General features: G+C 40.2%; 1 long non-coding RNA gene across 1 annotated transcript in view; it reads right to left on the bottom strand.

Annotated features, from left to right (window-relative positions):
- The window catches only part of LOC121319571, a 28,224-nt gene extending 4,756 nt beyond the window's left edge, over window positions 1-23,468 (bottom strand). The window contains exons 1-2 of the long non-coding RNA XR_005950719.1: window positions 23,428-23,468; window positions 22,731-22,794 (exon numbers count right to left, since the gene is read on the bottom strand). This is a non-coding gene — a long non-coding RNA (uncharacterized LOC121319571). The remainder of the gene's footprint in view (window positions 1-22,730; window positions 22,795-23,427) is intronic.
- Window positions 23,469-23,857: the final 389 nt, after the last annotated feature.

The following is a 23,857-nucleotide window of genomic DNA, read 5'->3' as shown; positions in this document are numbered from 1 at the left end:
TCCATTGCATGGTTATTAAATATCATTTATTTTCATTGTTATCCTTACAATAGTGCAAATACTTTAAATATGACCTGACCATTTGCAGTTCTGGCTAATTTACAGAAAGTATTTGTATTTAGTTAGCGTGTTAAATTATGGCTGCTAATAACAAAACTGTGACAACTGATTCAAACAAAATCACTTTGAAAAAGTTGAAAATGGCTGAAAGCCTTTGCTTCTGGTATGATGTGTAATGGAGCCATTGATGCTCAGAGGCCTTACTCTCTGTTTACAATATGAGCTTTAGACAATGGCAATTAATTCCCTAATAATTTAGCTCAGTTGGGGAGAGTGCAGTGGGTTGAAATGCCAGACATGGTACCTTAGTGATTGGCTCATCGTGTCGCCATGTTACCACAGGCGAGCTCAGCACTAGACTGACAGTCCCATCAGGTGTCATGTAAAGCATGTGACCTTGGAATCCCAGTACTTGATCCCTGTCACTATCTGTCATTATTTTGTGCAGACATGACTCTGTCTCTATACATAGAGCAGCATTATTACTAAATTCCTCTCACTGATGTTTTTCTGGTTTGGTGAAAAAATATTAATCTGTTCCTGGGTTATAGGGATTTGAAATTTTGGTTCTGAGCATGCTCGGTGCAGCTCTTGCAGTTAGATGTTTGATCTCAAAAAGGAACTAATAGTACAGTAGTATTTAAGGCATGTTGGATTTCAAGGTGTCACATTTTTAAATATCATAGTTTTCCATTAAGTATGGAAAACTACAAAGCGGTATGTAATTCAATATGTTAACATAGCTTTATTCCACAGGCTTCATTCGAAGCAAAGTGATTTCATTATACAGGGAGATGCAAAACTTTTGACCATAGTTGTACTGCTAATTCACTCTATTGTAATAGTTACAATTGTACATGCAATATTGGCAAACACAATAAACATAGCATTGATTTACAATGGTCTGTACTGTGTAAGTGAGATGTGTTTATATATCTGACCCATAATATTGCAGTAATGTCATAGTTTATTACATATGATTTAACTTCTGTTTGTAACATTTGCACAAACAGCTCCCCAAATTGCTGTCAGCCAAAAGGATAAAATCTGTTTATGCTCCACATCTCGAACAAGCTGAATGTATCAGAGTCTTCCTGCCCCACAAAATTCCATCAACTTTGAATATTACTAACCAGTGGTAAAAATTCAGTAACTTTTGCTCTTGATAACATTAAAATCCAATTGATGCGTATGATTAATACATTTGAATATGTTTTGTGACTAATTTGAAGCTATTAATATGTTTCAATATTAACTAAATCAAGATATTAATCAAATTCATTCATCATCTTATCATAATTGATTTATTAAAATGTTTGGATATACTGTTATTTGATTGATTACTCTCTTGTTCACAGCCATCATAAAATAATGATTCAGATTTTGCTGCTGATGTATTAATTTTCAAAAAGTTTTCTTTAGGTTGTGCTGCCGGGGGGGTTGGGTCTACTTCACAGTCTTGCACCAGAGCCTAATAAATCAAAGCATCGGTGGGGGATACAATTGTTAAATACTTTGTGTGGTTTTAACTGGGCCACTCTAGGACATTCACTTTCTTGTTTATAAGCCACTCCTGTGTCGCTTTGGCCGTGTGCTTGTGGTCATTGTCCTGCTGAAAGGTGAATCTCCATCCCAGTCTTAGGTTTTTTGCAGACTGAAGCATGTTTTCCTCAAGGATTTGCTTGTATTTAGCTCCATCCCTCTACTCTGACAAGCTTCCCAGTCCCTGCTGATGAAAAGCAACCCCATAACATGATGCTGCCACCACCATGCTTCAGCGTAGGGATGGTGTTACCTGGGTGATGTGCCGTGTTGGGTTTGCGCCAGACGTAACGCATTGCATTTAGGCCAAGTAATTCAATTTTTCTTTCATCGGACCACAGAATCTTTTGCCACATTGTAGCAGGGGGAGATCTGTGCTGACTCTGCTGCCGTGTTCACAGTGCTGCAGGAAGAGGGCGGCAGTCGTCCAACAACCACCTGCGAGTCATGGCAGTGACACGGGGAGGTGGGAAAGTGGGTGTGTGGACTTTCCCCCTCTCTGAATGGCTGAGAGGCGAGTCTTGGGGAGATTGTTAGCCCTATAAGTTAACCCTCTGCTGTTTCCTCAGGTCCGCCCTTATAGACGCGCCGAGAGTGCGAAAGTGCTGGTTCAGGACCGAGAATCAGTCGGGAGAGAAAAGGAAACGAAACGTTTCACAGCGAGACAGTGAGGACGGGGAACCCTTGGACAGACCCCGGAAAAAAAATAACGAAGCAGGCTAGTTAGGTCGGTGATCCGGGACCACTGATAGCAACGGCCGGGATATAGCTGTCAAGTGCAGCATCTTTTCTTTGTAGTTTTGTTACTGTTTTATTTTCCCTGTTTCTTTGTGCCTTCTGTTTTGAATTATTGTTTCGAAGCACCTGCAAGTGCGTTGGTATTGTGTACCATCGCTTGTTATTCGCGTGGTTCGGTTTACCATCGTTGGTAAGCAGACCACGGACCAACAGCGCCCTCTGTGGGCTAAAAGAAAAAGAGCACCCCAAAATAAAACTGGGCACTTGTGCGGTGTTCCCAAGTCCACCTGTCTGTCTCCTGTGTCAGTGAATTACCCACCACCCTTCCACACACATCTTTACATCTTTCTGCAAATTCCAAGCGGGATTTTACATGGGCTTTTTTCAGAAATGGCTTCCTCCTTGCCACTCTTCCATACAAACCAGATTTGTGGAGTACCTCAGCTATTGTTGACACATGGACAGTTTCTCCCATCTCAGCCATAGAACTCTTTTAGAGTTGTCATTGGCCTCTTGGTGGCTTCTCTGATCAATGCCATTCTTACCTGGCTGCTCAGTTTGGGAGGACAGCCTGCTCTAAGCAGATTCTGGGTGGTGCCGTATACCTTCCACTTCTTATTGATCGACTTGACTGTGCTCCAAGGGATGTTCAATGCCTCTGAAATCTGTTTATACCCCTCCCCTGATCTTTGTGCTTTTCCACAACTTTATCCCAGTGTTGTTTTGAAAGCTTCTTGGTCTTCATGGTAGTATCTTTGCTTTGAATGCACTACCCAACTGTGGGGCCTTACAGAGACAGGTGTATTTAATCTGAAATCATGTGACCACTTTTATTGCACACAGATGGACTCAAACTTTTTGTGTGAATTCTGAAGGCAATTGGTTGCACCTGAGCTTATTTAGGAATGTCATAGCAAAGGGGTAAATACAAATGAAGACTTTTCAAGTTTTTATTTTTAATTGATTTGTTTTTTCACACCCCCGCCCCTCCATTTTCTCACACATTGAAAATGTTGAGTAGGTTGTGTAAATCAAAGGAAAAAAATTATATTTAACTGCATCAAGAGTTCAGGTTGTAACACAACAAACTGAAAACATTCGGGGGGGGGGGTAATACTTCTATAGGCACTGTAAATAACAGAGATATTGTCTATTAAACATACTTGCTTAAATTGCAAATTATATATTTTCGATTTATCCTGTATTCCTTTCCTTCAGTTTCAATTATTTATGATCTGGTCTCCTTGCATTGTTTCCTTTACAATTGCCAATGGGCTATATCCCTGTGGAGTTTGTAATCCAACTACTTGTCTGTTTTCAGTGGCTTGCTTGTCATAGTGCAGCTTTTGGCTCCAACGTTTCTTGGTCAGTTGCACCTTCACTGTAGAGCTATTCTTAGACAAGGGTTTAAGAAGGCTAGTGTTCATGGACAGAGTAGTACGTGTCCTTCTTGACAGCAGACGTTGTGCTGGTGAACGTAAAGTTGAATCACAAAGCACACTGCGAAGATTGGGAAGGTTAAGAAATAAGTCAGTTCCAACTCTTTAGATTTTTCCAGGAGTTGTTTTGCACTGAACAGCTCTCTCTCCCAGACCATTAGCTTGTGGGTATTCAGGGCTGCTGGTGGTATGTTCAAAGTCCTATGTTTCAACAAACTCTTTGAAGCACTGGCTTGTGAATTGAGTTCCATTATCATAGATGACTTTGTGAGGTGTTCCTGGTACTGAAAAGCGTTGCTTCAATTTCTTGATTGTGGTGTGAGATGTAAGATCACGGAGTGCATCTATCGCAAACCATCCTGAATATGAGTCAACTAGCAGAAAGTCATGATCACTTTTCCCACTCGAAGGTGTCTGTCACCACCGCTGTGCACTAAGGCAGATCTGGCACTGGGTGTAATTTCAACGGTTTAAAAAGGCACTGCCTAGCAAAATTTTATACATTTTAAACATTATTTTATTATAACATTTATATAACTAACATTTCAAAAAGCTCTGAAAATGTATGTGATATTCTTTGAGCACTGGTTGTAAAAGCAGCTATCTTCTTTGTGTCCGTGTTATCTCTGTGGGGCAGGGGCTATGTGTATTGTTCAATCATGCCCTTTTTTTCGTCTTCTCTCGGCTCCTATCAGTCTCACTTGACTTTTGCTTGTCAATGTAATTTAATTTTAAATAATGCCGTCAGATATACGGAAGTTTTTCACAAAAGAAAAAAAATACTACCAATCTGCAAGATCATTTAGTAAGACAGCACCCGACAAAATACGACAGCGGGAACACAAGTAAAAAACGAAAAAGCAACACCTTCAGTGACAACTTATTTGGGAAAGAAAGTTGATCCAAAAAGTGTCACAGCAAAAGAAATAACAGGCCTGATGGTGGATGTTATCATACAAGATATCAGACCTGTTAATACAGTAGCGGGAGCTGCGTTTAAAAATCTGATTGCGAATCTTGCTCTGGGCTATGAAATGTCCTATCGAAAGACAATCTCCAAATTTATTACTCTGGATCATGAACTTGCAAAGGAAAAGCTTAGACAGGATTTAAGTCAGGAGTGTAATTCAGAGTCCATCACTACTGATGTATGGGCAAGCATTTAACAGTCATCTGCCATTACATTAAACAAAACTGGGAATTCGAGTCAAAAGTATCAGTGACATAAAAATTACGCAGGACACACACAGCTGTGAATTTAGCAGAAGCGATCCATCAGATAAACAGAGTTTGAAGTGGCTACAAAAGTAATAGCTTGTGTTTATGACAACACAGCCAAGGTGTGCAGAGCACTGTTGTTGCTTTCTGCAAGCGAGCGTGCTGTGTTTCTTTTTGGTAGCGTGGCAAATGTAAGCTGGGCAGGGCACAACATAAATCTCTGTATTCAGAAAAGCTTGGAGGATGTACAACAAGTCCATACGTTAATGGCAGCAGCAAGGAGACTGGTTGCACATTTTAAAAACAGTGAGGTGGCAAAACCGTGCTTTAAATAGGAAACAAACAGAAATGCAGAACACAGAAAAAGCATCACTCAACTTAATACAGGATGTACGAACTAGGTGGAACACGGTTTATTATATGCTTGAATGCCTTGAATTAAAATGGCCAGTTATTGCTGCTTTGTCAAACCCAGATTACACCAAAAAGTCTGACCCACCTACTTTAGATCTCACGCCTGAGCAGTGGAAGCTAATGACTGAGATACGACCTCTACTAGAGCCATTCAAACTGGCTACAGTACTTTTGAGGGCACAGAAAAACATTACGGCTAGTTCTTTGTACCCACTTGCAACAGGGATAAAACACAAACTAACTGAATTGCTAATTCCATTTACACAGAGTTTGAGAGATAAGCTAGTGTGTAATTTGTCTCAGCGATTTTGTTTACATCAGCTGAATGACCCGTAATGAGGTTATGCCACTACTTTTTGTGTCATTTCTTGACACCACGATTTCACCATCTGGATTTCCTATCCGAACAGGCCAAAGTCTGCGTGTCTGAAGCACTGTGTTCCAAACTAGTGAGGCTGGTGGAGGACAACATGATGAAAATCATGCCTGTACAAGTGAGTGCAGCACAGAGGACTTACCTGTTAAAAGGAAAACGAAGAACAAAACAAGCAATGGCATTGTTACTTCGTGGACATCAACAAACACACATTACTTCCAAGGAAACCTTAATCCACAAGAGATGACGATTTATGCTCTGAAACTCCATTAATCATCAGCAAAGATCCCCTGATTTGGTGATAAAATGTCCAAACACACGTTCCCAACCTAGCAGCCTTGGCAAAGAGCATGTTAAGTATCCCTGCAACATCGGTCCTGAGCGAGCGTGTGTTCAGCAAAGCAGGGATGCTTGTGAACAAACTCAATTTTTTTTTGAAACCGGAGATTGTAGAGGCCACAATATTTCTGAATAAAAACAGAAAATAAGCTAGGGAGAGCGCACAGACTTTGTCACGTTGGGCTTGTAAATAATTATTCTTGTGTTCCCTGTTGGAGTTTTTTTTTTCCCCCTCTAATCCAATTGCTGTCAATACATCTTAAGGTAAGACATTAATATTTGCAATGTTTTATTAACTTTTTGTGGGGAACCTCGCAGACAGTGTGACTAGACAAATACTTAGAAATGTGTAGTTTTAAGTTCAACTGGAGAAACGTTTACTTTTTGTGACTGGATCTGATGAAAATAGATGTACTTATTATTTACATGTTTCTTTTGCATTAAAAACGGTGCATCAGGTCTTTATGAAAATGATGCATCAATAGTAAAGAAACACTATCACCCAGCCCTATAATTATGTAGTGTGCAGTTAGCCTACTCATGGCAGTTTTTTCTCTATATTTTTACCTTTGGTTTTCTGCTTAGTCCTCGGAATTAAGCTCTGCTTCTGACACCACGTCGAGTGACGAGTGGCAAGACAGTTTAGTTCACTTAAACAAGTTTGTATTTATTAGCATAACAGAAATCCATTAGATTCCATCACTCCAGCCATCAGTATAACAAGCACTGAGTGTCAACAATACCCGGCTGTATAATATAAAGCATGGTGTCCCATTCAATACACATTCAGTAGGACATGTGTTATTAAAGTAGTCTACCATCTGTATCATAGATAAACCTGTGTCAGTGTTTAACATATACAGTGCAAAGAAAAAGTTTGTGAACCCCAATGATAATTATGGAAATTCCATAGTTTTACCATGATAACCTTCTTAAATCAAAACCACTCTGAGTCTTTTTCAATATCCAATAAGTTTGTTAACCAATTCCCTGTCTTTTGGAACAAAATGATGTATGAATTAGACAAACAATGAGCAATTAAGATTCAGGGTATGTGAAAAAGTAAGTGAACCCCTGGTTTTGTCAGCTCAATTAAGGGGATAATTAGGAGTCAGGTGTTTAAATAATTAGGTAGATATTCAGGGGTGAGTTTGGGAGGCCCCACCCTATATAAAAGATCAGAAACTTTGTAAGTATGGTCTTCACCATATAGGTGTGTGGAAACACGTCATGCCACGATCAAAAGAAATCTATGAGGATATCAGAAAAACAGTTATTGATGCTCATCAGTCTAGAAAAGGTTACAAAACCATTTCTAAGGACGTGTGGCTCTACCAATCCACTGTCAACAAATGGAGAAAGTTCAAGACCACAGTCACTCTATTAAGGAGCGGTCGTCCTACCAAAATCTCTCCAAGAACAAACCAGAAAATCATCAAGGATGTCACAAAGAACCCCACAGTAACATCCAAGGATTTGCAGGCCACTCTCGCCTTGGCTAATGTGAGTGTTCATGACTCAACTATCAGAAAAAGACTGAACAAGAATGGTGTTCATGGAAGGATAGCCAGGAGGAAACCATTGCTTTCTAAAAAGAACATTGCTGCCCATCTGAAGTTCGCCAAAGAGAACATGGATGATCCACAAGACTTCTGGAACAATGTTCTCTGGACAGACGAGTCAAAGGTAGAACTTTTTGGCCTCAATGAGTTATGTTATTATTATTAACGTTATGTTTGGCGAAAACCAAACACTGCATTTGAACAGAAGAACCTCATCCCAACTGTCAAGCATGGTGGTGGGAGTGTGATGGTTTGGGGAAGCTTTGCTGCCTCAGGACCTGGACGGCTTACCATCATTGACACAACCATGAATTCTGCATTGTATCAGAAGATTCTAGAGAAGAATGTCAGGCCATCCATCCGTGAGCTGAAGCTGAACCGAAAGTGGGTCATGCAGCAAGACAAATGATCATACAAGCAGATCTACAAAAGAATGGCTGCAGAAGAAGAAATTCAGGGTTTTAGAATGGCCTAGTCAAAGTCCGGACCTAAACGCCATTGAAATGTTGTGGCAGGACCTGAAGCGAGCTGTCCATGCAAGGAACCCCTCAAATGTCATAGAGTTGAAATAGTTCTGCAAGGAGGAATTGGCCAACATTTTTCAAAACCGATGTGAGAAACTTAACAAGTTAGAGGAACTGCTTAGTTGAAGTCATTGCTGCTCAAGGGGGTGCCACCAGTTACTGAATCAAAGGTTCACATACTTTTTCACATATGGATATTGAACGTTGAATCATTTGTGGATAAATAAATGTTGAAAAAAGGTATCATATTTTTATGTAATTTGTTTAATCAGTTATCTATCTATTATTAGGACTTAGATTAAGATCTAATAACATTTTAGATTTGAAGTGTGAAATATATAAAAATCCTAAGGGGTTCACAAACTTTCTCGGCACTGTATACACCTGAGACGTGTTTAATCAAGTTTACAAATATAGTCAGTTCTACTTTTCGTGCTCTATAATAAAATATACAGGTTTTCTAGCTATAAATTTATTCTCAAAAATGAAGGAAATTCTTTGCAAAAAACATTGTTAATGCATCAGTTAGGGTTGATATTAAAAATGACAAAAAGTAGGGAAATTGGATGTTTGGGTTTTTAACTCTAACTCTGCATTTCCTCTCACCCCCTTACAAGCACTGGAAGGGGCACGACAACAAATCAACCACAGACAGCCATCATCAGTTAAGATGAACAACATTAATTAAAAATGATGGAAACAGAAGACCTAATTGCAGCATTGTTGCAGTAGACTGCTGCACAGCAGGAGACCAACCACCTGCAAAGAGAAGCAAACTGCGTACAATGAGAGATATGGGCACTTCAGCGGTGTGCACAGCCAAAGAGACAAAAGCTCATGCTGTGTGCTCAACTGCAAGGGAAAAGTCTCGCCGTCTAAAAGTCCTGTGCAGAAGCCAGAGGTACCAATGTCAGAACGGAGTTACCACCAAAAAAGTAGGAGCTATGGGCTACAGCCACGGGGGTGGATGTCAAGAGACCACCACCCCTGTACCACAGTCTGATGCCAATAGGTCTTGTCCCTTGTCCCTTGTCCCATGCTCCCAGACACCCAAACTTTGTGTTGACCTCTGGTCGCCCTGGAGGCTCAGACATCTCTGCACCAGCTCCAGTTCTCTCACATCGCCGCTGCAGCTGCCCGCTCACCGACCTGTGCTCCCGACACCCCATCAATGTCACCCTGGTCCTTTGTCTCCGGTTCTCGGTCACCTCCCAGGTGGGAAGTGGCCTTAGAATGGTCGGATGTGCTGAGCACAAGGGGAGGATGTGTGGCAGAGTAGGATGCTGCAGGACTACATTCCCCAGAAGGGAATGAGCTGGGAGTGTGCCAGTTTTTGTTTGTTTATTTCTGTAAATAATAAAAGTGCACATAATGCTTTAAAAAAATATACTGTTCTGTGTCTGGATCGCCTGACTTAATATATACTGTATATTATAGTAAAAGTTTTAATATTGGCAATTTTCAAGATTTATTGGTAAATGTCGACATTTACCAAGTAAAGCGGTAAATGTCCAAAATATTCATGATAGCTTGGGCTTCCATATTATCTTTCATCTCTGTATCTTTATAATTGCGATGATATTTGCCATAAAGCTCTGGGTATTGTAATTGTGGAGCCCATTCCATTGGCAAAGTAGAGGGAGGGGAAGAACCCTAGAGGGCAGAACGTGATGGTGCCCTGGAGGTAGTTCCCCTCCCTACGAAGACTTAGAATGGGCCGGAGACCATTCCTCGGTCCTCTGAAAAGGGGCCCAAACTGGGAACACAACCATCTGGTTTGGCAGTATACACAGAGCCCACATCTGCATCTCCTAAATCAAGGGTGTGGATGGTCCCCAAGAGGGTCCCTCCACCAGTCTCACCTGTCACGTTCCCTGGGGGTGGGACGGGGGAAGGATTGGTGAAACTATAAATCAAGCTTAACGTGCTACACAACAGTGTGAGACCTGGAGGATGACACAGAGTCTATTTGTAGCGTGGACCACAGCTTCTGAAGATATCCCTGCAGTGTAGCTCCTAGAATTTCTGGAGACCACTGTCCGCTGCAGGAAGAGCTGGCTCTGGACAAATGGAAGATTTCCAAAATATCTTATGATCTGTGTGATCCTTCATCAGGGCCAGCAATGCCGAAAACAATTTAGGCCCGGGAGTGCACATTCAATCCCAAAAGTTAATGTAGCAATTTCACCTTGCCCCTGTGTATTTCTGTGTTGTATGTTGCTTGTGGCGTGTTAAAATGTTGGTGTATAGTCATTGGTACACGGGATATAATATGGGTTACGCGCACAAGTGCTTAAAATGTATATTTGATTTTTGGCACGATTATTGCACAGCACTTCCAGTGCAGGTAAAATGTAGTAATATGCGAGCATGGGGAATTGCACTTTATTAATTCACATGCAGTTGTACCGAGACTCCAATTGAATGATTGATTAGCAATCAAGTCTCGGTACAGCTTCATAAAAGCAGCATGTTTTCACTCACTCTGGGTTGTGTGTTCGGTGAGTGGAGAACAGGATTGGAGACTGAGCTAATAGTAATTATAATAGCTGCTCGCCGTGTTTGTCTGTATAGTTCATTTTATTTGTCTCTATTTTGGCTGCCAGTGCCGTGTCCTGTGTTTTGCTTGTCTTTACAACCTTTTATTTTCTGTCTGTTCAATTATTAAATGCTGAGCGAAAACAATCACTCAGCTTTACCAAACTCCAGCTCTGTTTATTTGTTGGTTCCTGGTTCTGGTCTGACATCACCCACTACAGCCGTCTTTGTGACAGTTACACAACCAGTTTGTGAGCTACGGGCAATCTTAGGGTCTCCTATGAGCGTCACCAACAAATCCTGAGAGAAGATCATGTATCACATCAGTACACTAAATAGGTTTAAGTACCACTTTCGCAGGACCCAGGTAAACTCCTACCTGAAAAAAAGGAGGTTACTCTGTATGGTTCCTACAGGAAACACACACTACTCCATAGGCTGAAGCCAATTGGGGGGGGGGGTGTCTTCAGCCACCTCACTGAAACATCTTGCGGGACGGCAACGCTCTTCTCCCAGTTCTTTTGTCCCAAGGTTGCTGATGTGAACAACAGTGTGCCAGGCTGTCTGTTCCACCAGTTCTAGGATGGACATAGTATCGTTCATCTCTTGAACTGGTATGCGCCGTCCCAGTGGTGGGACTTGGGGAAAGCGCTGATTAAAGTCTTCTGTCAGGATTACATGAAGGGTGCGAGCCGGTAGAGGGACTCCTGGAGCAGAAAAAGAAGGGAGACCAGAAGAACATCACTTGGCTACTTTGACGGATCCGGAGAGCATGAACAAGAGGGCTAGGGCTTTCTACTCCGCTCTCTTCACTCTGGATCCAGTCAACTCATGGTGGGCATCAGGGATGGGTTTGAGGGCCAACTGACTCGGGTCGAATTCACGGATGCCCTCTGTCTGATGCCTTATAATAAATCGACAGGCTGACCATGGAGTTTTACAAAAACTTTTGGACTTGCTGGGGCCTGTCTTTGTGCAGGTCCTGGCTTCCGTGAGACCAGAGAGATGCCCCTTTTGATGCCCAAGAAAGGGAATCTGCGCTGCATCAAAAACTGGTGCCCGGTCTAGTTGCTGTGCACAGACTACATAATTATAGCCAAAGCTGCTTCGCTGAGGCTCAAGTCTGTACTGGCAGACGTGATCCACCCAGACCAGTCCTACCTGGTCCAGAACAGGACAATATTCAATAACATCTTCTTGGTTCGAGACCTGCTGCATTATAGTCGGGAGACTGGTCTGTTTGTTGAATTTCTGTCTCTTGATCAGAAGGCGACATTCGACCAGGTGGATCGCGATTCTCATTGGAAGCCTGCATGCATTCGGGCAGCAATTCATCGGCCTTATCCAAATTACTGTACGCCTCTGCTGAATGCCTTCTTAAGGTTAACTGGTCCCTGATGATGCATCTCACTTTCCAGGAGAAAAGTGGTCAAGGATGTCCTCTATCCAGTCAGTTGCACGTGCTGTGCATCAAGCCCTTCCTCTGTCTCCTGTGAAGGAGACTCACTGGGATGGTGCTCGGCAGATTACTCTGCTGCAGGTTGTTAAGATGACCCTGGAAGGAGGACTGCCTCCCTGTTGCGCTCCAACACTTCCACTAGAGCACAAGCAGCATCAAATGATTAGGAGTCCACCTGAACCTCAGTCGCAGCCAACTGGATGGAGTTGGAGGAAAAAGTTGCTGCAAGCCTGAGGTCCTGGTCAGGTCTGCTGAAATTGCTTTCCTTCGGGGGCAGAGCTCTAGTGATCAACCAACTAGACACTGGCATCGACTGACCTCCCTGAGCCCATCAACTGAGTTTTTCACCAGGTTCCACAGGAAGACGGAATTCTTCTGGGCCGGAAAGCATTGGGTCTCCGTTGGGGTTCTGTGCCTTCCTCTGGACGAGGGAGGTCAAGGGTTGGTGTGCGTCAAGAGACAGGTGCACACCTTCTGCCTACAGACCTTGGAGATACCTGTACAGAACCAGCCCCTCAATGGTGTGTGCTGGCCTCCCTCCTCTAGCACCAGCTGCGCAGCCTGAGCTATGACCAGCAGTTGCTCTGGATCGATCTTCAGGGAATCCATCGCTGAGCTGCCAGTCTTACCAGGACCTGCTAAACACCAGATGCATGTTATCTGTGAGCCAGGACTGTCCATCCTACAAGTAGAAAGATACCAAAAATATCCATAATGCACACCACAGCGTTGGTTAAAACTTTCACTGCAGTGTGTCATGTGCCAAAAAAATTAACATGTTAACACTGTTTTGTAAATCAGCATGCTCAATATAGTAAAAGTCAGCCTCAGTATGAAAAATACTTGAAAGTATGAATTCCTTTGTCAGGGACTTTCAGTAATAAGATAGACAGTTTGTGAACTTATTTTGTTTATTATCCTGCTATTTGAAAAAAATAAAAAAAATAATAATACAATCCAGTTAAACTAAATAATCATACAACTAGATCACTCTGGTCTTTCTTGGGTATCCATCACTTGTTAATGGTTCCACAACCACCCACTGTCCTGCAAAGTCACCGAGATCATTGTGCTTTCTCATAATTGTTGTCGAGTATTAGCACATGTCTCTCACACAGCTTTTACTTAGTGCTTATGAGTTTGTGAACACAAAATACCATAATACATCAACTTATTTCTTTTTTTTTAACAGACCTGGTACTTCACTGTGACTAAGGCTGTCAGTGGGTGTTGGATAGGATTGACATTCAACTTGCTGACTTTCACAGTATTTAATATAGCTGCTTGAAAACAAAGAATAAACTAAATGTTTTTGCATTAAGTTCAAAATCAACTGCAACCTGTTGCACAATAAACACACTTTGACAAAACTGATGTAACCGAGTTGACTCAAAACAAACACGTAATTCTAAAACGTTAAGCAGCCACTGCTCAAAAAAAGATGACATGAGAATCAAACCCCCTGTTTATATAGGCCAGTAGTGGCCAATACGTGGATCATGATCCACCGGTGGATCGCAAAGCATTTTTGGTAGATCTCTGGACAAATCAGAACTAGCACTAATATATATGCATACAACAGTTTTTGTTAGGGTTGATGGGGAGAGCCTTCTGTGCCGTCCAGTAGTACAGATGAAAATATCCCCACAGTTTCTGGATATAAGACTAAATAAATGCTTGTGCGAAGGTACATTTTAATTTAGACGCACGTGTGCCATTAGAAATTCCTAAAGCTTAACTATAAAACAAACATGATTTTGTTTTCAGCTGAAAGTATAAAACAAACAAAAAAATAACCTCAGTCACCTAAACACTGATAGCTCAATTGTAATGTACTCTGGGAATGTAGTTTATTGGTGTCCACTGTTAATCACACATTAAAAACTACAAATCCCATACCCCACCAATTTCACTGATTTGTCAGTGTGATGGCTACTGGTTTCCAGACAGTTTGAAAACTTGTCAAACCAAGATGAGGAAAATATATTATTTTCATGAGATTGGAGAGGTTTTAAAAGAAAACAGCGATGGACAACATTCAGATATGTGGGCGTCTTTACAAGAAATGTGCAATGAAGATATGTCAGAAGATGAATGTGAACAGGGAAGGGCTATGTTAGTTATAGCATGTTCACAGCTTTAAGTAGCAAAAGAACACACCGTTCAACCAACAGTGGCTAAAAGATTTTCCCTGGTTAAGTTTGACAATGTACAAGAAATCCATGTTTTTTCAGTATGCAGGGGAAATGATGGCAGGCAAGACTGCATTTTTAATAGGGAGCCAGAAGTTAAAACGTGAAAATTTATTAAGCACAGTACATCAAAATGGCATGCAATGTGCCGAGAGGCATTGTGATAAAGACAGAAAGAATCGAAGCTGTAAATCTCCCTCCAGACCAGAAAGGGCACAAGGGTGTAAGGTTGGTAGTACACTTCCCCATAGACAGGTTGACTCGATGGTGGCTGGAAACAGAAAGTCGGCCATCTTAGAGGAAGGGCGTAGCTGCACGTACTCTAAACAATCCCCAGGCAATCAGCCAGGCAGAGATTGGTTACACTGGGGCACCAGGCTGATTGCAGGGAGAAGTTGGGTAGTACAAAAGGGGACACAGCTACGCGAGTACAGCCTCTTGTGCTGAAAACATAACATATGGTCGTAGCCTGTATTGTTTTGTTTTGTTACGTGTTCTTTTTGTGTTTTTTTAGAAGAGGAGTGAGCATCCAGGAGCTGTCACTATGGAGCCAGCACGAACCCCTTCACTTCACGACATCGGAATTGAGCATGTACACTTTCGTGCATGGAGGACATGGGACAGGACAGTGTCATACCATCGTTGGTAGAGGGGCGGCTTCTTTTCTTATTGCAAATAAAATACTGATTGTTTTTGGGGGAAATGCTGTCTGGACAATCACTTTGTTCCTCACACCACTTGCACCTGACGACAAGCATACATCCAGAAACATTAGCCAGACCATCCTGCTACCATAAACATGCAAGCAGCACATTCTGAAGAAGATAACTACCAGACAGTTAAAAATCATTTAATTTGGAAAGTAAGTTGTCCATTATAATTTTGTTGATGCAAAAGTATTGAACTGCACAAGTGTTATGTAAGAAAGGAAAGAAAAAAAAAGATTGGTAGATATTCAATACATGTGTACAAAATTGTGTATTTTTTTGTGCTTGCCTACATTTTAACTTAGGTGCACATGTGCCTAAAAGTTAGTGTCGAGACCTGCCTATACCAGGTTTCAAGACTCAGATGAACAATGCTGGTAAGCGTCTGTTTTATAACTGCCTATGCTTAATATTAAAAATGCTTTGATTACACCTTTGTTACGGTTTTGTTGTTGTGGTTGCTTTGTTGTATTATTGCTATCTTACATATTGGACACTATTCTGCTAAATACTGCTAATAATTGTTGGTCATAGCTTACTGGTGGATAGCAGAGCCTGTTGAAATCTACCAAAATGGATCGCAGTGTTTGGTGTATTGGCCACCACCGATATAGGCCAATGGACCACATAAATTTGCACACATTGCAGGCTTGGGGATTTTCTAATTGTATTTGCATTCTCCAATTTTTGGTCAGTCATTGACGTTTTTAAGTATTCCATTTCTGGGATAAGAAACATCTACTCAACCAGTTGTTTGTCCACTCTCTGCGTCATGAATTTCAATAGTCATCTAATCTGTGTAAATTTTAGTGTTGGAAAGTTTGAGTGACAAGACATTCCCTTATACAAGTAGGCCCTAGTAAAAGCAAAATATAGCAGAGTGAAGGCATGGTAAAGCATAGGTAACCATTGTGAGTAATGTATAGTAAAGCAAAAGCAAAAAAAAAAAAAAAAAAAAAAAAGCAAACCAGGGTAAACTATGGTAAACTCATAGTAAACCAATGAGAAAAGCATAGGGAAACTGCAAAAATACCATAGTAAACTTATAGGCATTATAAAAGTGCTGCCATCAGGCTATGGGAAGTGCCTCAGCTACAAGGACTGTACTATATTTTGAGACTCTACATCCACTGCAACTAGATAAGTTAAAAAGTAGGCTGGCAGGAAGTCTAACCTAAAAAAAAAGAAAAAGAGTTGTAACAAAAATCCATATTTCAAAATGAGCAATTAGAATGTGCCTAGCTGTTTACAGATCACGCCAACAGCTAACTTCCACGCACTTTTTAGAATATGAGCTACTGTTCAGTGCCTGCATAATTACTTGGCTTCTTACCAGAAAAATCTGAAATTAAAATTCATCCATCCATTTTCAATAACCACTTCTTCCTATAGAGGGTCAGGGTGAGCTGGATCCTAACCCGGCAGACACAGGGTGCAAGGCAGGACTACACCCTGGACAGGTTGCCAGTCCATCACAGGGCAATGCAAACACACACTGGGAGGGCAATTTAGAGAGACCAAATCAACCTGACCAGCATGTCTTTGGACATTGGGAGGAAACCGGATTGCCCGGTGAAAACAAACATGGACAAAGGGAGAACATGCAAACTCCACACAGACAGACCCCATGAGCCGGGAATTGAACCCGGGAACCCAGACCCTGGAGCTGTGAGGCAGCAGCCCTAACCACCACGCCACCGTGCCACCCTAATTAAAAATTCTGTTTTATATAAAAAATATTATATATAATTCTTGTTATATTTGTGCTCTGTTCATATATAATATTTAATTAAACTACACAAGTGCATTTTTATATCTTAAATTTTATAGCTGTTCATAATATACAGGAGAGAGAGACACACACAAAAAGACTGTTTTAAACACTATTCAGATAGCCAGAGGCAACAGCTCCATTGGTTTTCCCTATCTGCAATAGACTTCAATATAAACTGAAGAAAATCACATGTGCTATAAACAGTTTTTCATTGGATGAATTGCAACATTTTTTTTTTTTTTTTATCAAGTGAGGCAAGTCTCCAGAAATGCTTCCAGCCTTGCTCATCTCAATATAATTATTACCTCACCCAATGTTCTATTACGTATGCCCTGTTGGAGTTAGTAGAGAATGTATATTCAAAGTTGACAGTAGACATCTTTGCCCGTATTAAGCAATTTAATTTAATAAAAGTCTGTATGCAAGGTGAATATTAATTACATTTTGGACGAAGGTAGGAAACAATTACATTTTCGTATATTCAAATTATAGTGAATTCTGCGGTGCCAGTGCCACAGTGTTAAATGGCTGAGGGTGTGAATGTGGTTGCTAAAGTCTCCCTTTGGTACTTTAGATTATACAGACAAGGTTTGTATAAAAGGGTAGACCTCAGCCTGAAAAAAACTAAAAATAAATGGAGAAGAAAAAGTACCACCAGATCATTTCATTGTCACTGAATTGGCAGACAGCGCGATTACAAACTGCCTGTATTGTTGGCCTTGTTTGTTTTTCTGTATTCTGCTAATACTTGGACAAAATACTGATACTAATTTGATCGAGCAGTAAAACGACATTCCAAAGAAAATGACCACGTCAATGCCGAAGTGAAGCTGAAGCTGCTAGGACAAATTCGCATTGAGCATGATAGATGAAGGTTCATGTATTCAAGTAGCAAAACACAACGAAACCATGAGAAGGAACAGGGCTGTTTTAAAATGTTTAATTGTTGGAACAAATTTCTTCGGACACCAGGAATTATAGTTCAGAGGAAACAACGAGATGGCAGATTATTTAAACAAGGGGAACTACCGGGAGCTCACAGAGGTAATAACTTGCTATGATGAATTGCTTGCCACTCATATTGAGCAGTCTAGTGTATTTACAGGAATGTCAAAAACAATTCAGAATGATTTGATTTCTTCTATCTTATTATCTGTGCTTCAGGAGATAAAAAGGATGTGAATAATGCCACTTTTTTTGCATGGCAGATAGATGAATCAACTGACATTGCCAGTCATGCTCAGCTTTCTATAATTGTGTGGTATGTGGAGGAATTGGGAAATATGCAAGAGCGTTTCCTGTTTTTTTTTTTGACGAACCAGTTGGCGAGATTCGCAGTCAGTTTTCAGCCTAGTTAGCATAACAATGGCATGAGTATGATTTTGAAGAGAAACTGGTTGCACAGATGTATGACAGAGCTGTAGTGATGGCTTCCGAATTAAACAGGCTAAAAGCCAAAGTACGAGAAGTGGCTCCAAGTGCTGTCTTTATACACTATGTAAGCATCGTCTAAACCTGGTGTTAAGCCAAGGAGCAAAAATCATTACACAAGCCAGGGTCTTTTTTGCAACACTAGGGGGGTTCACGTCATTTTTTTTCAAATCCACCAAAAGGGTAGCTTTGTTGGAAGAAACTGGTTGTCCTCAACTGTCAAAAAATGCTCCAACTCGCTGGAACTTCAGTTCAAGGATCGTCAGCAGGATCACCAGTAATCGTGACAAGCTGGTTGAGACTTTCTCACGCATCGTCAACTCAGGGGGCAGGGATGACAATGCCATCAGAGATGCAAGTGGGTTCATTCGAACTCCGATTCGTGCTTTTCACGTTCAGACAGGTTTTTTCTGTTAGATACAGTATTTGATATTGTTCAGCAAAAAGCTATGGATGTTGTGTTCTGCAAAAACAGAATTGAAAATCTGCTTTGTTCTACAGAGGCGAAAAGGACTGACGTATTTAATACATTGTACAAAAAAAGCAGCCAACTTGACAGAAGACCCAGCTGACACACAGGAGAAAGAGTCACCGACTGCAAGGCGAGATCTAAGATGTAAAGAAGCAATACCGCATGCTGTATTTTTCTACTTTGGACTACATAATACTCCAGAGTCATCATTGATATGCAAGTCTGGAGAAGCTGCAATTCCTTGAGCTGTTGAATTACGAGAAGTTTGCAGCAAAGAAAACTGTATTGCCAGATGAAGCATTTAACTGCTTAACTGGGGGATGTGGCCGATTTAACGCAGAAAGTTTGAAAACAGAGCTTCAGGATTTCTGTTCGGACACCAAATTGCAAGGTGACAGTGGCAGAATTTCAGATTTGCTGTGGTACTTTAAGGGCAGTGGTCTTAAAGCGATTCACCAGCTGTACAAGCTGATGTTTTTAATAGCAACAGTCGGAGTAACGTCTGGCGGTGTGGAAAGAAGCTTCTCCTGTCTCAAAAGGCTAAAGAGCTATACAGGAAACACAATGGTACATGAACACCTTAAAAACCTGGCAACTCTATCCATTGAAAATGGAATTTTGAAGGCTCTGAAAAAGAACCCTTGCTGGTATGACCAGGTCATTGACTATTTCACAACCAAGAAAGAAAGAGCAGACTAATCAAGAAATAAAGTAAGAAAACTCTTTAATCAACTTAAGTATTATATTTTTAAACTTGCCCTTTACTGTTAATTGGTAACCTATGTAACATTTGTTTACTTAACACTTTTATTTATGCCCTTTCTTTCAAATGCCTATTTATGCCTATGATACAGAGTTGAGAAAAAAAAAAAAAGTTTTATTTCTGTACTTCTCAGTATTGCTGTATGATTGTTATCTGCTCCGACTTGTAAATATATATTGTTAGATCAGGGAAGCAAGTAGGCACATCCATTTTAGAATGAGTAAAAATGTTTAAGAGTAGGCTGTCAACAGTCCCCCCCCCCCCCCCCCCCACCAGTGTGCCTCCTCTGGCTCAGAAGTCACCAGCCACCGTTGCTTTGTGCATAGTGTTTTGTAGCAACCACATATTTTAAACATTGGCACAAAGTACCCAAAAGGGGTTGATGAATTTATACATTCTCATTGTGCTTTTGTTTCTCCGAGATAAAATGATGGGATTGGGGCAAGTTGGAACACAAATGACAGGGAAACAGAATGGCAAAACAATTTATATACCACTTATATAATAAGCTTCTACTGGAATATTTCTCTTTTACTCAGGTTTAGTACACTACTGAATGTCATAGTAAAAGTTTCAGTTGGGGTCTGATATCTGGTGTTGAACAAAATGACCTTCTTGGTCTTTGGCAGAACTAAAAACTCTGCCTTTACCTTCACTTGTTATCTAAATTTTTTTTTTTTTTTTTTTTTTTTTAAAGCCTTTTTCTTACACTTACAGAATAAAATTGCTCTTAATGTACCTAATAGATTAAGGTATGTTGGAATTTTAGCATCAGCATCTGGTTAACATATTAGAAAATGAATTGATAAAAGAAACATGCAAGGTGGAATAAAAAGGTGAACATGCATATTATAAAATGGCTTGGTGTCCAAATTGAAATCAAACAATAGTGCCACTTCAGTGGCAGCTTTGTTATTGAAGTCTGTCATCTAGTGGACATTTTATTAAGAATTTAAAATGTACAAAGCACTTATATACAATTCAGTCAGAGGTTCCCAACCTGTGGTCATGAATAAATCCCAGGTGGTCTTACAGAAAAAGGTTACTGCATCTTCCCATTTCTACAAACTAACACAGTTGCTACAATACAGTAACAGCATTTTACCAAATAAGCTTTGTGCATTCCTTACTAAATCATTTTTGTTGCTATCATTGAATCTAAATGACGTTTCTCTGTTCCTTAATCCACCTGGCAATACCTGCATCAGTGCAATCCTAATTTAAGACACCTTTTAAAGTACTTTCTGAAAAGTATGTGTGATATTAGTCCGGCAGCCTGAAATGTGGGCATTCCAAAACTCAGGTCAACAGTTGCCCAGCAGTGAGTCGTTGAACTGACCAGTCTGAAAGGCTGCTTGCTTTGTTGCAGTGGTGTGGTATCATTCTGTCATCTAGTGGCCGTTATAGCAAAATGCCACCATAACTATATCAGGAAAGTGAGCTTCATGTAAATAATTTCAACAACCATGGTGTTAGGGCAGCATTATTAAGCCTGCCCTATTGCTAACTATGGTTCTAAAATATTCTTAAATGGATACTTTCCCACTTCGTCTGCCTTGGAGTCTTTTCAGAAGCATGACAAATTATGATCTGAGAGAAAAAACAGCAGGGAATTATACAGAACATATATGTTTAAACAGGTAAGACTTGCAAAATGTAGCAATCTGTTTAATCAAGATGTATGATTACAAAAAGGTTTTAGCTCCTGCATTAATTGCAATACATTCTATTTCCCTATGTGTTTCTACAATTATAATTCAAATAGATTATAGCCTCACTGCATGGTACGACATTTAAACAGAACTATTTTTATATTTTCAAGGAATTAGTGAATTGACACCACCATTTCCTCTTTAGACCTCTGCTAACTTTTTTTGTTGAACTGGACTGGCCTCTGACTGAGCAGGGACTCATAGAAGTTGGACAACATGACAATGATAAAAAAAAAAATGTAACTATGACTTCCATGTGATAAATAGTACTAGGAACTGAACAAAATTAAACAATGCATAATTGCATCTTGCTTTTTGGAGAGTATACTTACTGGAACGGGAGTATATCTATCATTGGGGAGGCAGATGAAACAGGACTTAGAGTGATCTTAATGATGAGCTGGTCAGAATGACTGTATGGTATATACTTTGAACAAATCACAAGAACAACTTTTGACCAGATGGTAAAGTTAAATTTTTTTTTTTTTTTTTTTTTTTTTTTTTTTGCAGTAACTGATGTTTCAGTTTTTTTAAAAGGGCAATTCAGCTAGTAAAAAGAGAAAGAAAAAGAAAGTTCCCTACTCACCAGGGTAAACACTTAGACAAAAATGATCAAATTATCTGAAAGCGAAATCTTGCAGATTCACAAGTGCCAGTAAAGTGCAGTATGAAAGATAGAAAAAAGGCTGTACAGACTCTGGAAATAACACCAATTTGTCGCCTTAACCCTTTGCGGTCCTATGTCGGACCAGGTCCAACATTACAATTTTTCCTTTCCAGTCCGATGTCAAAGACTGAAAATACAGGTCTAGTCGTTTTTTCTCCGGAAAAAAAGAAAACCTTTGAAATGAAACCAAAAAAAAAGGGGGGCGTATCTGAGCAGAGAACACAGACACAAAGATACAGCAGCTGCTTCTGCATCCAGCATTCGAATATCATTGACATTTGCAGAGCTTTTTGAGATGTTATAGTAATAAAATAATGACTTGGATTTATCAGTATGCACGACTATGAAGAGGTATGTGAAAAATACAGCGAACAAGGGGTAGGACTTGGCTGGAGATGCAGTACTGATGTCCTTTTGCTATGCAGGGCCTTTTAAACCTGTTTTACTCTTTTTAAACAGCGTGTGAGAATTTGGACCTGGCGCGTCTGACAAGTGCTGAATAAAACGGACCACTAAGGGTTAAGAGTGGGTTTTACATTTTTTTGTGAACTTAAATCAAGTTGTCATAGCTATCTACATAGCTGTAAGGATGTAAAATATGGAAGGCAGCTACATCTTTTTGCTATGCATTTAAATAATTCTCCAACATACACAAAATCCTAGAAATATCAATGTATTTCTCTCATGGTTTTGAATGTGGTGAGTTGTTTGAGCAGATAATGACAATGCTAGACTTTATTAAAAAGAGAGGGATAACAATGGTTACAATCAAGGTTTTGGCAGCAGACACCATGCAAACTTACCCTCACAGCTCTTGTAGTGCACCTCAATCCAGACCCTGACAGTTCTTGTCTTATCTAGCTGCAACTGAAAATGGGAGAAATTGGTCATTTTAGATGTTTAAAGGGTTGTAATGATCACTCTACACAATTGAAAAGCAGTTGTACTGTCCTCCTTAAGGAGATTCTACTAGCTCAATATCTATAACTAACTAAGTCAGCAAGAGTGGCAGACAGCTAAAGCAGGGACGTCAGAGGTGTCAATTTCACGAACAAACGGTTTATTGTTGTGAACTATAACGTAATAAATGAAATATAAAGACAACAACTTATTACAGAGAACATTTAGTTAGGTGGAAGGTACAGGTGAGTAAGAAAGTAAAGTGAACTAAACAAACATCCAAACAAAATAACACTAAAACAAAATGAATGCAGTGTCTGGTGGGCCTCCAATAACCCCCACACACAAACACCACACCAATACAAAACCAACACACAGACAGGCAAAAAAGACAAAAGGTGAATGAATAAGTATACGGGGAAAACAAATTACAAAGACAGTCTTGATGGCAATAGATGATGAATGAAATTTAGGCCTAACAAGTCCAGTGAAGCAATGCACATGAAATCCAAAGTAACAAAAGAACAAAACCAAAATTACAGGAACCAAGTATCAAAGTAAAGTAGAAAAAAACAGCAAACAGAAAAGGAATAATCTCACCAACAAATAATGAAGTCCAAATAGAGTCCTGTACTGATGACGATGGATGAAGGTTGATGAAAAAATAATGATCGTAGAAAATGGTGAGTCTGTTGAGTAGTACCAGGATGAGTGGTGAACAGCCATTTGGAAAATATCAGGAGGATCAGGAACAAAATGGAGACTGAACACACTAATAAAAACAAACCCTAAACAGACCTTGAACAGCAACTAAACTTAAACAAGTAACAGTGTAAACAAAAAAAAGAAAGGTTTAGACAAAGTACAAGATTTTAACAAAAGAGTAAATGGACACACCTGTATTTATCTAAAATAAAATTAAAGTTACACTGTAATTAAGTAATGTGCTGTTTGTAAAATGGATTCCTCAAGAGAAAGGGGAGTTCTCTCCTGGCGTAGCCAGCCAGCTTTAATACCGGTTTTGGCTTCC

This window comes from Polyodon spathula, chromosome 1 (assembly GCF_017654505.1).
Source record: "Polyodon spathula isolate WHYD16114869_AA chromosome 1, ASM1765450v1, whole genome shotgun sequence".
Classification (NCBI taxonomy): domain Eukaryota; kingdom Metazoa; phylum Chordata; class Actinopteri; order Acipenseriformes; family Polyodontidae; genus Polyodon; species Polyodon spathula.
Note: the sequence above shows the minus strand (reverse complement) of the source record. Positions and strands in the feature narration are given on the sequence as shown.